This window comes from Scomber scombrus, chromosome 1, assembly GCF_963691925.1.
Source record: "Scomber scombrus chromosome 1, fScoSco1.1, whole genome shotgun sequence".
Classification (NCBI taxonomy): domain Eukaryota; kingdom Metazoa; phylum Chordata; class Actinopteri; order Scombriformes; family Scombridae; genus Scomber; species Scomber scombrus.
The window spans coordinates 25,572,673-25,590,099 of NC_084970.1; the positions used below are offsets into that span (position 1 = coordinate 25,572,673).

At 37.7% G+C, this 17,427-nt stretch overlaps 1 long non-coding RNA gene across 1 annotated transcript in view; it reads right to left on the reverse strand.

The window, feature by feature from the left end:
• Positions 1-16,423, reverse strand: part of LOC133991015 (uncharacterized) — a 558,552-nt gene extending 542,129 nt beyond the window's left edge. Inside the window, exon 1 of the long non-coding RNA XR_009927000.1 lies at positions 16,351-16,423. This is a non-coding gene — a long non-coding RNA (uncharacterized LOC133991015). The remainder of the gene's footprint in view (positions 1-16,350) is intronic.
• Between the last annotated feature and the right edge of the window lie 1,004 nt (positions 16,424-17,427).

Here is a 17,427-nt window from a genome sequence, read left to right on the forward strand (position 1 = left end):
TATGCTCTACAGTCCACATTACCCACGCTTCTCCATCCAAGATCTCACCTTCACTCTTCTTTTTCTTCTTACTTCCTTTTTTCTTATTTTTCCTTTTTAGCATTTTCAGTGCAAACTGCACAACACATCAACCGTGGATCTGTTAGTACAAGCAGCTGATTGCCTCCATTTTTTTTTGGTACAAAAACAACTATCTTTAATGCATTCCTTACACTTTGGCTCTTGTACTTTTGGTTTTGGAAAGGCTAAAAAAGCAGTGCCAGTTGGTGGTGGAAATAATCTTTATGAGTGATCTTTCCAGTCTTTGATGGTTTCAGCTAGGCTTTAGGTTTGTCCTCAGCTTTAGTTATAAATTAAAGCTTTTTCTTGTTTGTAGTTTTGCTTTTCTTTGTGGCTTAGAGTTGATGTCTACATAATTTTTTTTGTTTTCAAACATTAAATTAATTTAATATATGTTTTGCCATCTTAATAGTGCAAACAGAAACACACACACAAAAAAATTATAGCTAGGGTGGAACTGATGTTGGGTTTTGGTTTGAAGGAGTTGTTAAACGGGTGCATCAAACAGAGAGCAGAGAATGAGACCTATTGGCAGACCAGGCATGCAGAGATGTTGTATTTCATAACATCTATAAGAGAAGACCAAATCTGGTTGCATGTGTATACAAGCCAAAATTGTGTTGTTTTTTTTTTTTTTTTTGCTTGAGCTTCAGCAGTGTTTACCGGTTTGAGCTAACAAAGTGGTTTCGCCTGTATTCATGCAGCACCAGGACTCCAGACTGAAGGTGTTTTTTCAGCTTGTGTTGGTAGTGTGTGTGGATGGTCAGCAATTACCAGCCAGTGAATCACTACTCTGGTCAAAGTAGTTTTGATTGCTCAGTTTTGCTCAGCTAGTTTATGAATATTCTTTTCGACTCCAGGCATCTTGGGTTAAAGCAACATGTTAGTGCTGCTTCTTTGCCATAGGAATTACTTTTAAATGCAGTAAATATTATTAGTTTAATACAATGGTGTCTTTGGGCTTTTCGTTCCTCAACAGTTCAACTGCACCTCTCTGTTTTGCACTGGTGTACGAAAGCAAAACATCAACACAAACATGAAAACATGAAAACAGAAAACGTCTCCAGGAAAAATCAGTGTGAAAAGTAAATCAAAGTATTTGCATTTCTGAAAGAGAGGGTGATGTTGTGATACACTGAAGACTCAAGGAAAGCACCTTTATGATCTTGAATTCTGCCTGTAACCAACAGTGAAATAGGGCTCAATGTGTGCATAAAGTTATGTGACTCTTTTCTACTCAACTTTTAGGCTAATTTATGTGGTTTGCAATTCCTTTCAAAGAATCTAAGGATTAATTAGCAGCAAAATGTTGATAGCTCTCCATGTTTTCTTCTCTGTCAAAGAACGCCATCTGCACTCCCTTCCCGATTAATGAGCAGGTGGAGTAGGAAACATTTTCTTCATGGTGTGCATTGAGGCAGACCAAAAAGCAAATTTACTAATCCCAGAAATACAAAAATATTCCATGAATATATTTTTTTAATATATTGCCAGTACATTTTTTTAATTCAAGTTACATATGTTTGGAGGTTGCTCTACATGTTTTTTGCAGTATACAAAAGACATTCTTCTCAGAACACTTTACATTACTTAACAATACTAATAATCTATCAAGTTTGGTTCCTGCAAGCTTGATTAAAGGCATTTTATTAAAAATGGAACTATTAAACCAGGCAAGACTGAACCTGCCTTTTTCTCATGATGTGGAGCTGTGATTTGTGGCCATCTCTGGCCTCCCAATGCTAGAAAGAGAGAGAGACAGAGAGCCAAGATTGTGATCATTTGTGATGTCCGGGGGGATAAAACCTGGGGCTGCTCCTCTGATGACAAATTAGATTGAATTTGTGGAATCAAAGGCTTTACCCATTTTACACAAAATAGCCGGTGTGTCAAAAGTTGAATAGTCTTGTTATTTGGATAGTCTGCAATTTTCAGTAACTAGAACATATTTTTTGGATTAATGTACTCTATGCTATCATGCCAGGGGCTACGTTGGCCCTGAAGGGCAAACGACAACAGAAAGAAAAACACAACGACATTTACAAAAACACAACGACAAAAAGAAAAACACAACGACATTACAGTTTTTTCCAATTGCTAAAACACTGAACACGTTTTGCAAACTAGGGTGGTTTTATCAAAATACTTAAAACAATTCACAAAATCACACACCCAAACTGCAAAATACCCCATATATCCTTCAAAACTGCAACCAAAACTACATAGAACATTATCAAAATCAAACTTTTGTACCAACCGGCACACACTTCATTCATATTACCAGATTTTTGTCTAACCACCTACACACTGTTGGGCATAATGAAAAGCACTCCCATCTTTAGTATGCTTTGCCATAATACAAACATAGTTCAAATTGTAGAAAATTCTTCAGATTGTTCACATGCACAGAAATATTTGCAGATACACACACATGCTGTTGAAACATTTTTATTTTTTTATTTTTCACCAAACAAGTCAGTGCAACATATGCACAGCAGATGTATTTACATTGGAGTGAACAAAAATATGCTCACAAAAAACAGTAAATTAAAAAAGAAAATTGCAGAAAAAATTGCAGAAAAAATTGCAGAAAAAATGTGCAGAAAAAATATATAGAAAAAAAATAGATGCAAGAAAAATAATTAGGCAGCATCTTGCCGCACAGCTGGGTCTGGCCACAACGCCTCGTCCACATGACAGGCAATATCTTCTCTTGCCAGACATCGAGGGAAGAAGCGCCTTGAGTACCTTATCCATCACTGAATCGCACCCACATCAATCTCATCACATGCCTCTTCCATAGCCGGCACAAGAGGTATGTGCCGGCAAAGAACTCTTCTATGGGGTTCAGAAATGGTGAGTATGGTGGGAGGTATTGCACGAGAAATGGTGGGTGGTCAGCAAACCAGTTTTGGACTGGGGCTGCACGATGAAAGCTCACGTTGTCCCACTACAACGTACCGGTTTCTTTGATGGTTTGCATCATTCATACGCTCTGGTGGTATGAGAATGTTGTGGAGTCTGTCAAGAAATGTGAGAATATGGGCTTTTGTTGTATGGTCGAAGGTTGGCATGACGGTGGAGGATACCATGTGTATTGTAGATGGCAGCGTGCATTGTGATGTTCCTACCACGTTGGCCATGTTGTTGAATATGGTGTTGTCTTGGATGATGTGGCTTTGAATTTCTCGTAATCGGATTTCCTTATTTTCCAAAACCAAGTTTACAATGGCGGCTTCCTGTACCACAGTGAACATTTGGCCCCTTTCTCCACCATGGTTGCATCTCTCAGTCCTTTAGAAAAACAAAAAAACAAAAATATAGGGCTTGGACAATGCAGCCTAAAGATATTTCTCCCACAGTAGAGTAAATTGTACAGGAAACTTGTACGGTTAGTGTATGACATCAGCAATTCATGAAGTAAACAGGTGTCACCCAACTGATACACTATGACATGGGGTGTACTACATAGTGTGAAAGAAATTTTGGTTACATACCTGTACTCCAGTGTAAATGTCCGGATGACACAGGCGACAGTAAAACGGCTCAAGTTGGGCTGCACTCTCTGTCCAACCTCTCACATTGTCAGCCCATGGTTGATGACATGATCAACTAAGGTTGCTCTGATTTCATTTGAAAGTTGTTGTCTTCTTTGGCCGTGAACTCCTCTACCAACTTTACCCCTACCTCTCACTCTTCCTCCCCCTCTCATTCTCCCCCTCCCTCTCTCTGCAACGTCTTCCATTGTTGTTGTAAAAAAAAAAAGGTGCTCACCTGTGGTCTTTTTGAAATTTTGAAATACAAAATGTGTGTAAAGCAGAAAATGTGTTTAGACTTTTGGAGACTTGAGAAGAGGTTTTGCTCTCTGGGTGTCAGTTTAAATAATTGTTCTATGCATGTCATTTTAGTGTGTTAGCAATTGGAAAAAAAACTGTAATAACCACTGCTCCACTGAAACCTTCATAATTACAATTTAAGGAGTTACTGTCATTTTCACAATGAACAGTTTACATTTTGCCGTAAAAGTGAGCAGTGGAAGTTAATTTTATTTAGGATAATTACCATAAAGATAATTACAAACATTTATCAACCATATGCGCAAATCTCTCTCTCTCTCTCTCTCTCTCTCTCTCTCTCTCTCTCTCTCTCTCTCTCTCTCTCTCTCTCTCTCTTTCTCCCTCGAATGAATTACTTAGAGGGCGTGGCCAGGGAAGGTGTTGAAGACGGGCACCGGTGATTTCAACAGCCTACCCAATCTGATAGAGTACCTTTATTCAGTTTTTCAGCGAGAACATGCTTCTTATGAAGAAATGTAATGAAACACAGATCATCTGTGGATGGTGAGGGCTCCACGCTACACGCTGCTGAACTTTGGGACCAGCAGTCTGCACAGAAAGCTCCTCTCAGTATTAGAGCTCTTCATCTAACACGTTAACATCCAAATAAGGGCACGCCGTTGTGAAGAAAGAAACAGTGAATGGGAATTTTGATGAAGGGCATTTGAGGCGTAAAGCAGCCTTTCCCACCTGTTAAAAAGACAGACGTGCTTTCGTCCAATCAGCAATGATCCTTGTCATAGCAGGTACCTACCCTTTCCGTTAGGAGTTAATGTCGTTGTGTTTTCCTTTTTGTCGTTGTGTTTTTGTTAATGTCGTTGTGTTTTCTTTTTTGTTGTTGTGGTTTTTGTTAATGTCGTTGTGTTTTCTTTTTTGTCGTTGTGTTTTTTGTTAATGTCGTTGTGTTTTTGTTAATGTTGTTGTGTTTTTGTTAATGTCGTTGTGTTTTCCTTTTTGTCGTTGTCATTTGCCCTTCAGGGCCACCGTAAGGGGCAGATACATAGAAATATCTGGCAGAATATTTTCTGCCAACAATAACATGTATTAGTAACATTCAAGCTGACTGTGAAATGTGGGCTCACCAGCATCTACAGTATGCAAGTGTACTTTGTGTGCACAACATAAAATACTTAAACGACTGTATTGTATTTCCCAAGCCTATAGCAGCTCCTTGAAGTTGCAATAATGCCATTTAAGATATACTACCAGCTGTGGAATGACCAACCAGGCAAAAGTGTTCCTAAATATAGATGTTAGTTCAGTGCTGCAGCTGACCACCGTCACTATTGGCAACATAGAAAACCAAGACGCAAAATGTTGATAATGAGTAAAATCTTCACAGACAATACATTGTATTTGTTTTCCAACAGTATCTCTCTTGCAATACAATATCTGCTTCTGTGACTCTAGGGATTGTTGCAATGGCAGTCAGTTGGTCGACATGTGTGTTGGCCTGTTGGTCCACTTTAGTCCAGATGTCCACTTACCTCCTGTGTCCCAGATTTAGCAAAGTCTGACATGACCGATAGCCCAATGGCCAGTAAAGGTTTATGCAGGGCAATTAACAGTCATGAGCATACAGTTTGATAACGTTAAAAGTAAAGTTAGGCTTTGTTGTCATCTTCCAGACTAATTTTAAGAAAAGACGAAAGAAAAAGAGAGGGCGTGCCAGAGAGATAGTGAGCAGCGATAGCGAGAACAAAGCCAGTGAATGTTTCACAGTGGTTATGTTCTAAAGCACAAATAAATTACCATCAAACAGTCAACAGATGATTTACTGTGGAGACAACATTCTTAGTTTCTGTTTCATTTTCCTCCTCTGACTTTCTCCTTTTCATTCATTCATTACAGTTCAGCTCCATGTCTGCAGTGGACAGGTGGCTCGCAGAAGCAGACAGAAGGAGCTTGGAGTGAACACGCGCATACAAACAAATGCCAATACGTTCTTTCTCTCACTGTTTCTTAATGAGTACATTTCTGTAGCTCTGTCAGCATTGTCTCAGATATTGACACCAGAGTTTGTTATCAAGGTCATCCATACTCACTAAAATAGGATTATCATACATGTTGTTCTCTTCTCCCTTTGTACTCCATACTCTCTCACTTTACACAGAATATGGAGAAACCTACATCAAAAACCATACATTTATTGATCCAATATGTAACTCATTTTATGTATTGTATATTTTATTTAAATATATCAACATTACATATCGATAACTAAAAGAAAACAACCTAATTTAAAGGAAACCTCACAGTTATACATATTATGTATGCAATGAATAAATCACCAAAATTATAGAAAAAATATTTTAATCATTTTATTGTTTTTTGGCAGCTGGGCCAGTAAAAAAACACAAAGGGGCAGAAAGAAATGTCAGGTTGCACAATTTATAGGTTACAAAGGCTATGTTCACATTACAGGCCTTAATGCTCAACTCCAATTTTTTAGTCAGAACTGCTGGGACCAACCACGTGCTCAAACAAAGGCAGGTCTATTGAAAACTCAGAAGCCTGACATGCGAGGCTGCATTCGTTCTGTAATCCCTGAAACAAAGGAGAGAGCACCACAGGGTGCTCACACAGACTCAAACTCCCAGCCTGCCTTGCATTTCACACCTCCGTGTGAAATCCAGGAAAGCCTCAAACTCGCATCTCTCGTTGGCAGAGACATAGGAAACCCAGTGACACTGCCATGACATCTATGCCATCCAGGAGCCAGTTTGCTTAAGGAGGCGACAATGCACGTGTCAAACAAATTTGAAACTCCTCATCTCGCCATTGACCCCCGTCACTGTTGTTGCTCTTCATTTCTACTGGGCTGTGATGTGCTGGCACTGAATGATGACAGCTGGCAATGTAAACATGCAGAGAGGAGTGAAATGCTGAAACGAAACAGATGAATTCCAATGTAACAGTTCTGACAACGGTTGCACACTCACCTTCACCTGGAGAGAAAAAACAAAACCAGATTTGGGCCACTTCACCATATAATGTTGCCTAAAACAACAGGTAAAGGAAAGATTGTAGTTTTAGTTAAATAATGAAAATCCTACTGTTGCCACAAGAATATGTTGAAGGAAATACAATTGAGATACATTGAACATTTTGTGCTGGGAGTGAACACTATGCAGAAACTTTAATAGGGTTTGTTGAGAGGGCTTTGCACTTGAGGATGCTCCCCAGATGAATACAAGCAGCATTCACTGATGTGCAATCAATCTCCCCTTTGCATATATAGAACAACATTCAAGAGACACATCTGCAACATAATGCAGAAGTAAAGCTATGACATCAGAAGCATGATCAATGTGCAGGTGTGGTTTGTAGCACTGAGAGTAATCTGTACCAGCAGTGCCCAGGACATACAGCAATAGCACATACTGCTGCAGTTGGTTATAAGGCAAGGAACTGCTTTCATGAATAGAAATACTGAATTCATCCCATCACGACTGTAGTATCACTATACAATTTAAGCAATAATCTCATTGCAGAGAAAAAATACACATTACAGATACAGATTATTGCTCTCACTTATGTTTTCCACTGGTGGAATAACAGATTTGGTTCTGCTTTCTCTGTGAAAGTAAATCATTCATGTTAACAAACCAACAATTCTGAAGGTCATATGAATAACTTATGTAAATTCTGGTCTGGACAGAATGCCACCATTAAAGTTAACAGAATCACCACAGTGCACACACAGCTGGAAATGGAATATACAATCTTTAAATCAGCTAAACAGAGTTGCACTCCATTAATATTATATACAAATAAAGCCTTCCTAATTGATACTGCACAGGTGTTTGTTAGTCAGGAAGGCTTCATGCAATAAGTTAGGGGCTTGGTTTTTAATTACCTTAGGGATTTGCTAATTTACATTCTGCCTCTAAAAGTCTCTTGTTGATACTGGGAAGTGTGTATGTGTGTGTGTGTGTATTTCCGTGTGTGACTATGTATAAGTATACGGTATACAGTATGTTGCAAAGTGGTATGAGGAGCGTGCACATAAAGAATCAATATAGCTGTAATAGGAAACAGGATGTCCTCAGGTAAAATTCAAGCCAAAATACTGCATGAAATTTGATCTGTGGCATTTTTTATGCAGCAGAAGGTTCGGAAAATATAAGGAAAGAGGGGAAAGGCATTCTATCTCACCCCTCATCTATCTACACTTCTATTCTTGAAGGTCAGAAAGCTTGTTATGGTGGACAAACATTAGACATCCAATGGTGCTGCCTTCTCATTAATCCCCTCTTCTCATTGAAGGCAAAACCTGTAAAAAGGGTCCACATATGCTAACATATATCAACAGTCCACATCTCCTCCTCTGATGTAGAACTTCACAAGGTGAAAAGTCTTGAAACCACGGCTGCTCATCCTTTATTTAATGACCAAATGCTTCTGAAATGAGGTCTCCCTCCTCCCACACGCTAAAAACAAGCTGTGTATCCGCAGGGCCCCCTCCCCCACTGGGCACACATTTTTCATGAAGTTCATCTTTCCTCGAAACTTTTATTGACATAGCTACATTATTGAATGGTGCACAGTGGAGCATGAGCATGAGCAACCGTTTTCATTTCAAATTTGGGGAGGCATTACATTTAAAGTCTATGCACGCCAGCTAACACCTTGAAATCAACCCTGTGTCCTGCAAAATAGATTTCAAACTATGAATTTGCTTCACATTCATACCTTTGGAAAAAACTGACAAGAAAAACATGATTAGATTCTAGATTACATTCATTGGAAACACATTTTTTCCCCCAATCCAGGAAATTCTACAAAGCTCAGGAGTTGTGTTGCCCTATAGCTGCACATGTTCATGTCTCCCTGTCTCACAATAACATTTTACTGATAGAGCAGAGAGAAAGAGAAGATGTCATGAATTTAAAGATGCCATCACACTCCATCTTACAGTGTTTCAAGTGTAAGATATGCATTGGATTCCACTGATTGACTGACATGTAATGGATGTAAAGACTAATGCATAGAAGGAAAGTAACATTACCATCCTTCCATTTCACACCAGAAATATTGACATCTCACCCTCACTAAAACAGAAGCACAACACTACAAGCTGTTTAACATACATTTGCTCAACATTATTGACTTCAGTGTTTCCATATTGCATTTAAGATGTGTTTTGAGTATTCACAAATGCATATTTTATGTGTATAAGATTCAGAACGGGGTAACATTGAGTTGTAATTTGTGTAGACCAATAATTTCTTTGAGAAAGTTGCTAGAGTTGCTGTATTCAAACAGGATATTTAAAAATGTTGATCTCAGAGCTTTTATATTCCTAGAACACTGAATTAACATGCAGGGCCTCACACGTATCATTTCATTGTCATATTTTAATTGCTATCCATTAATTACATATTCCGAGAGAGCAGTGCATTTGCATAGATTTCACATGCAAGTGTGACCTGCTGTTATGTTGTGTGGGTGAAAAGGTTTCCACTCGCTGCCACGATATGAATACAGTATGCCGTTGCAACCAGCTCCACCAGACTACACCACTGTAGGCCTGAGCAGATTATTTCAGTGTTCAGTATATACCAAGGCCATGCAGGAGTAAAGTTCAAGCTGGTTGTGATTGTAAGTTTAGTGTTCAGTATGCATCAAGAAAAAGAATGGGATGTAATTATATATTACCACTTGGAGATCAGCATATATTACCACGTTTTAAACATACCAGCTTTATTGTCTATTATTTCCAGTTTGTCATTATGTTTTATTTTAATGGTTTTCTACACAGGTCTTTGTATTGATTGTAGTTAGAAAGACGGTGGTTAGGCCAAATCATGCAAGAAGACTGCGGCCACAGATGTAAACGAAAATGGTGATATACTGTCTGTATTTTTTTTTTTGCAGTGGCAGCATCAGAAATCAGTATTATCAGGAATATCCTCAGGTGTGTTGTAAGATGTAGGCTCGACATGCTAAACCTAGTATGGATGCTGGGCTTATTTACCCAGAGGGTTGACTTGCAAGATAGAATCTAAAAAGCTAGGTGTTGACAGTCTTATTTGTTTGGGATGTTTGCTAATTTCCAGTGTAAATGTGATATCTATATATTATTTTAAAGAGTCATTTATTTTAGAACATACTTACCAGTACGGCATATAAATTGAAAGAGATGTTACAGATGTGGTGTAAAAATATTTGAATTATGATAAAACAAGAGAGTATATATTTGCATCACTCTGTAGGTCCGGTATAATGTACGCTTAACTAAATAATATGAATTACTGGTTACACATGTAAAAACAGGTAATTACACATGAACAGCATTGATCATTTAACAACAACTGATTATTTTACCTACTCAAGGTCTACTAAAGTTATTTGAGAATGAATAATAACATCAATACTTTTCATTACAGTGTGATTTGCAATACTTTGTATATTTTTTGTGAATTGTTATCTAAAGTATTATTGTTGCTTTCTCCTTTCTGGATTGTCATCTGACTATCCAATGAAAACAAACATAACAAAATAACTTAAAACCCTTGGTACCTTATTGGCAGTTAGGTCAGTGTCACTGTCTAACAATTATCACATTACAGTTGCGCAGTGAGGTCATGTCTGCAGTCTGCCAGCTTCATTTCCATGCCATTGTTCTCAACTGCAGGTTTTTTTGTCTGAATCAACTATTTTCCTAAGTCACTTTGCATGTACTGTTTTGTCTTTTGGAAAAAAGGGAAAAAATAACTATGAAGGCTGATCATGTCCTTGAATTTCTATTTGAATCATCATTCAAAAGACAAAAATCTGCAATCAAAGACAGCTTTGAAACAAAAAGTTGCAGTATTTCATTTCTAAAGTACACATACCACTGACTAACTGCTGTTTCTCCATTCTTTCTCAGAAAGCTTCTTGACTGCAAACACCATCACTGGCTGGTTCTGAACAGCTTCTCACTTATTTTCCTCTCCTTTTTTATTGTTATTTCCCTGCATAGAGGCCATTCTGCTGTCCACAGCACATTCCTTTTTCTCAGTGGCAATGCCATCACTCCTATCATCAGTCCCCTGAGTGCCACTGAGCTGTACCTGTACCTGTCCTTGGAGGCTCTGGAGCCACTGGAAATGCAATGGAAAATCATTATTTGCTGCAAGGGATCCCTAATGAGAACATATAAGCTGGATACATTCAATGGGGAAGTGTTAAATAAAATAAACAAGAGAAATTGTTTTAAGGGATGGCAACTGTTAAGGGAAAAAAAGAGGTTGATAAGTACCAGGTAATTTATTTTATTTCCATCATTTAGTTTACAAATGAGCACTTTCCAGTGAAAATGCAACAAACAGACATAAACTCATACCAGTATTTGGGCATTGGAGAGTCTCACGGTTGGTGGTTATAAAAATGATCTTAAAACCTGTGTTCTCTTCTCATTTCTATTATACTAATTTTCACCCAAGTATGACAATCATTAATGAGAAAAAACAGGGATTTAGCTTGCTGTCTAGGGTTTTACATTTTGTACATCTACATTAACATTTTGACAGTTTTACTGCTGCATATTAACTGCTTTGCACATAGTGTGGAATTCACTCTTAAATTTTCCTCTTATCAGCAAAAGGCTTTGCTTGTTAATGAAGTCATTGTGTAAAGACAGTGTTCTCTTTGCTTGAATCAAGCCAAAACAATGTGCTGGGACCCAAGAGGAATCTACCAACTGCACTAATTCGTTTTCTTCTGTTCTTAATTCAATGATATCAAACATATCTGTAACTTTGCGCATATTTCTGTCATTCTTTCTGCTGCATATTTTATCCCCTCTTTTATTCATTATTAATGTCTCAAGAGCTTTCTTTCACAGAATGCTTGAATCTTAATTTAATATATATGCCGTCTTATATCAGGTTTAAAGGAGAGGGGGAAAATGTGTCACATAATTTAAGCTGAAAATGCCTTCACCAGACTAATTCAAACTATTTCTTGTCAGTACTTTCCTGTTGTACACTGACATGAGAGTAAAATCCCCCATGACAACTAAAAGAAGAAAATCCTAATATATGACTTCCATTCATGCGAGCATGCATAGTTATTTAAGAGCATTACAGGGTTTTGCATGACTTCCAGTGTTAGTATTAGTGTTGTGTTTTACTTACTATAATTTTCTTGATTGGGCATTCATTAAATGATAAATGCCACCTGAGTTTACCATAAAGTGTGGCAGTCTTGCTGCACTACTCTAATAGTTACATTTGTTGGTATAAGAAGCAAATTCTACACTGCCAGACGTGTTGTGACATCGCCAAAGACGATTGTAGGCACAAATATTTCATTTATTGGTATCAGAGAACCATACTGTATTTAAAAGTTCTATGTGACATGATCTGGCTTGTCTTTTAAGCACTATTTATTTATTCATTTTTATTTGTTTATTTGTCAAGAGAAATGCTTATTTGTTGTTGTTTTTATATAAATGAGCCTTCATTGACCTAAAGAGCTAAGCTACATTGATTGTCCCTTGCTGTTTTTACATTCATATTGAAATACTTGGTAACAATGGTTTTGGAAATATTTGCTTATATATTCAAATAATTATGTTTTCATGCAGATATGCCTCCGTTAAGTTCAACTTTTATTCAATGATACTGAAAATAAAATAAAATAAATAAATAACAATAAAAATAGCTGTTATATTGAAGCAAAGATAAACACAAAAGCACAGAGGACTTGTTACTTTTTGAGCAGATGAATGAGTTTGTGCATCCTCGACGGCTTCAAAAGAATGTGATGGTACACACAAGCATAAAAACTACATGTGAACCACATTTTTGGTGGACTCAGGGTCAATCCTACCCTCACATACCTGCACACTATTTAATTAAAATGCCATTTTGTTGTTCTTTTCAATTTGACTGTTCCAAAAGTTGAGGAGGCATAAATGGGGGGAAGGTTGTTCTTAGGTAAAAGCAGTGAATTGGACAACCTATAATCCAGTCAGTTTTCAGGGCAATATAATAATACAGTAGACTTGTTGAAGGAAGACACACAGGACCAGTTCTTTCTAAACATAAATGACTCTTATATTGTAACATGCAGAATTCATACCTCTCAGGTGTGCTGTATTCCAAGTTAAGGGTGTTACAACCTGACTCATTATGTGGTGTCATCACAGTATCTGCTTCAGATTGGAGCAATACAGTGGGCAGCAGGTATAGTGTATGTAAGAATATCAAGACATGACTGGCTGTCACAGAGAAGTTACAGATGAGTAATAGATCTGCTGTGAGGCCTCAGACAGCTACCACAGATTATGAAGTCATATACAGTTATAAAGAAACAAAGTAGAAACAGCTTTGAACATTGCAACCTTCTCAACATCTATTTTTAGCAGTTGCCATAGTAAATGACAAACTATCACCGAAACATCTATTATTGCTATCTAGCAAATGAAATGTCAAGGTGCGTGGATGTGAATGTGTAGAGAAAGGGAGGGAGAGACATTATATCAAAAAGAGCCAGATGAACAAATTGCAATCAAGGTTACTTCTGATTTGCACTGCTACAAGAGCCCACTGCTATTGTGGGAGATGTTCTTTCTAGATCCCCATTGTGTCAAATAACATACATATGGATGAAAGAAGAAATAATGCTGAGAAAAGCAAGCAAGTATGCAAAACTTCATTTATATAGCACAGCACAGTCAACCCAATTAAAGCAAACACATAAATAAAACATGTGAGTTAATAACCAATAGGAAAGTAGGAATAAAATAAAAATATTTAAGACCAGCAACCCAACAGGAAAAAAGTGAAATGTGAATACCAATCTTGACAAATAGCCATTTTGGAATAAAATCTGAGATGCTGAGAAAAGGCCAAAACATTTAGTCATGGAGCATTAACTGACCACGATTGGCTGCCAGCTTGACTGGCCAATGTGACTAAAAGGTTTGCCTTACAGCCCTCAGTACTAATCATCCATCATGTAAAAATAGATGTGTTTTCATAGAAAGTGAAGCATACAAGTGTTCCAAAAGATGGTGACATCGTTAATCAGTGGGTTGCTTGCAGTTATAAGGGCTGATGAGGAAAGAAGAAGAAACATTTCTGATAATGGACCGTGTGATTTCAGTCTGCCAGTTGACACCTTCAACTCCAGCTTGTTGCAGTCATATCTGTTTCCTCCTTCTATTTCCATTTGAACATATTTTAATGTTCAGTATTTGAAATGCTTTCCCCAGTAATATTTGTAGACATATATTGAAGAAGGTCATTGAGCAGTACAAACCTGTGGTGAGCTCTATGACAGCTATCTCAACATTTGATATGACACATGAGCTTGTCAGATGTGTCTGGACAAGTATTGAACTGCATCATTGCACTGCAGCTTAAATAAGGTGGACACAATTTCAAAGCAGTTCATACCACATGTTCAAGAACAATTTTAAGGAAACTATACATGAACTACTGTACATCATTTTGATTCCTGCATCAATATATCTGCACAGGTAAGATGCTGTTTTTTCCACTTACACCAAATATCATGCCAAGTAATGAAGCATATATGAATAATTTACTTTAAATATTGTCTTAATTCATGTGTTTACATATTGCTTTTTGGTAAGAATAAAGCAGAGCTCCTGCATTCAAATGCAAGGTTAGCCACAGTGCCAGAGTTTAGTTTAGTTTTCTCCTTGGGACTGAACCAGGCGTGAATGAAGTTCAATCCCTGGCAAAACATCCTACTTGAGTCTAGCCTGGGGAAAAACATTTGACCGCTGGCTATCCAGTCACTGTGCTGAGGTGAGCCACAAATGTTGAAGTCACACCAATGCCTTAGCTATGCCCTTTCCCGGAGCAAAGATAAGTAAAGAACAACATCTGCATCATATGTCCTTCATCTAAGATCTTGGAGTTTGGCCCACAACTAGAGAGGCAGTCCAGATCCTGTAACATTTTCATTTCATCCCACCGATGAGGATGAACAGGTGCACTTTACTCATTATATGTTCCAGAGAAGCTGGTGTGTCTTAGTATGCCTTTCCAAAAACCAAAAAAAATCAATAACCCTTAATTATTACTGTTCCTATTCATTAACTATTAAATGATATTATTCATAGACAGCATCTTTAACATACCAGTTTTCATTATTAAGGTAAAGTCCATCACCACTCTGAAAGATTCTCCCTGTAGGGATATACAGGACCTCCAGCGTTGCTGTTTGTAATTTTATTTTTAGGCTTCAAGTCTATTTTTCTCCACTTTACGCATATAACTACATTCATTATGTTTTGGGCTCTGAGTACTTTCCAAAACAGAGGTGACCTACACTTAACACTGTACCTGAACGCCTCCGGTATTGACACAGACGGAGCAGTTGCTGCTGCTCTGCTGAACATGTTGCCCACTAATGTTGTGTGGAGAACTACTTGAGTAAAGCACGGAATCAGATTTCAGTTGCTTATGGTATTATGGATAGACAATTATTGACTGACTTCTTTAATAAAACTGGGATATAAAGCCGCTTTGGTGGGGGGCGTTTGAGGTACTGGTGAGACAATAAAATACAATCTAGGAAGTGGAGTGGAGTTACAGGTTGATTGCTTTTAAGAACTTATTAGAAGCCAAAATACTGCAGTGGTTTGTAATACTCCCAGAAAGGATTTTACAACTCTGAAAAGTTATCACTATGGCAACTTTTCGATATTTTGTCATGAGGATGGTAAGTTTAACATTCACATTCAACGGTCATGTTCTAAAATAAGCAGTATCTAAATGAGGAGTTTGCGTGTCTTAATGGAGAGTGATGAAATTGAAATGAAAAATGAAATTTGATCCCATGGAGTTAGAGATTATAGTGGAAGAGGTTAACAAATATATTGAGTTATAACAAAAAAAATATTACCAGAAAAAACGACACATAAGAGAATATCTGTGACAAAGTCAATGTTTGAAAAAAATATTCCACTCCAAAAATATTAACACGGGTGAAAAAAATCCGTCCTGTGCATATTCTGTCATTGTGCCTCTGTCTCCTCCTCACCAGAGTAACAAGTCATCTGTGTGCAGTGCGCAGCCGGTTTATACCTGCCCTGCAAAGGTATTATTTATAGACGTAGTTACCATAAGCAAAATTACCTAAAAGTTTGGTTAATCACAATGCATGTGCTAAATATCATATTTGCATTTTCTCCTCCCTGTGTTTTGCACATTGGGGTAAAAACGCCCCACATTGCATATTCATTATGGCAAACGTACTAAATGGACAGCGCATATTACCTTGCACATTTGAAAGACGCAAAACTCAGTGCGCCGCGTTAGTAGATCAGCTTGCATATTTTTTGCGGGTGATGTCAAGTTTGCACACTGCAAATATGTTATTTAGCACACGTATTGTGATTTACCAAACTTGAACGTCATTTCTCTGACGCTAACTGCGTCTATAAATAATACCTTTGAAGGGCAGGTATTAACCTACTGCGCACAGATGACTTTTGTCACTGTGGAGAGGAGGAGACGGTGGTACAATGACAGAATACGCACAGGATACAGTTTTTCCACCCGTGTTAATATTTTGGAGTGGAATATTTTTGGTTTTACTAACAGCATTGACTTCGTCACAAATACTCTCCCATATGTCGGTTTTTCTGGGGTTTTTTATAACTCAATATATTTGTTAACCTCTTCCACTAAAACCTGATCAAATTTCATTTTGCGCTTGCAGCTTTCTGCTCGTCCAAACTCTCCATAAAAACACGCAAAACCCTCATTTAAATACTGCTGTCTCCACCCTGTTGCACCTGTTTTCATTTACGCAGTTATTCTTAGTGGATCACCCGCAAAACGCACACAAACGAAGTGCGCAATCTATTGCACTGTGCACACAATTTAGTACCCACTATTTGGGATCTTAGTAAATCAGGCCCTAAGTGTGCAGCCTTTGTTATTGCTATAGCTACAAGTTGGAACTATATAGTTGCCATGCCTATTGTAATGAGGTTAAGCATAGGCAATACAACCACTTTGTTAAAAATCTGGCTCATGGTTACACATTCATGGTTATAACATCAAATAAAACCATATTCTACTCTACATAGAGTGATTATACAATCATTTTTTATGGCTGTTTGCTGTGTAATGATGCCAGACAATTTCACTTCACATGTGGGTGTTTTCTGATAGACAGCCAGCAGTGTTTATAGTTACACACTCAATTTAGAATTGCTCTGTGCATTGGCACAGAGGAGAAAATATGAAAGTCCTCTATGGAGGACTCCAAAGGTTTTTGTTTTTAATTCATCAGAACTTCATTTGTTTCACTGTTGCACAGTGACTTCTAAAGCAAGGCAACAACTGCAGCTGAGATAAGACTAATATGGAGTTGACAGATAATACTGGGATTGGACACGCTGCTTTATAATTCCAGGGACATCTTGTGTTCCCACTTGGTCAAACCTTAGGTGACAGAAAGTCAGAAGATGCCATAAGACAAACACTAAGTTAAACTGTTCAAAACCAAAAAGTATACTTTATGCAGAATGTAATAGTGATAATGAATTAAT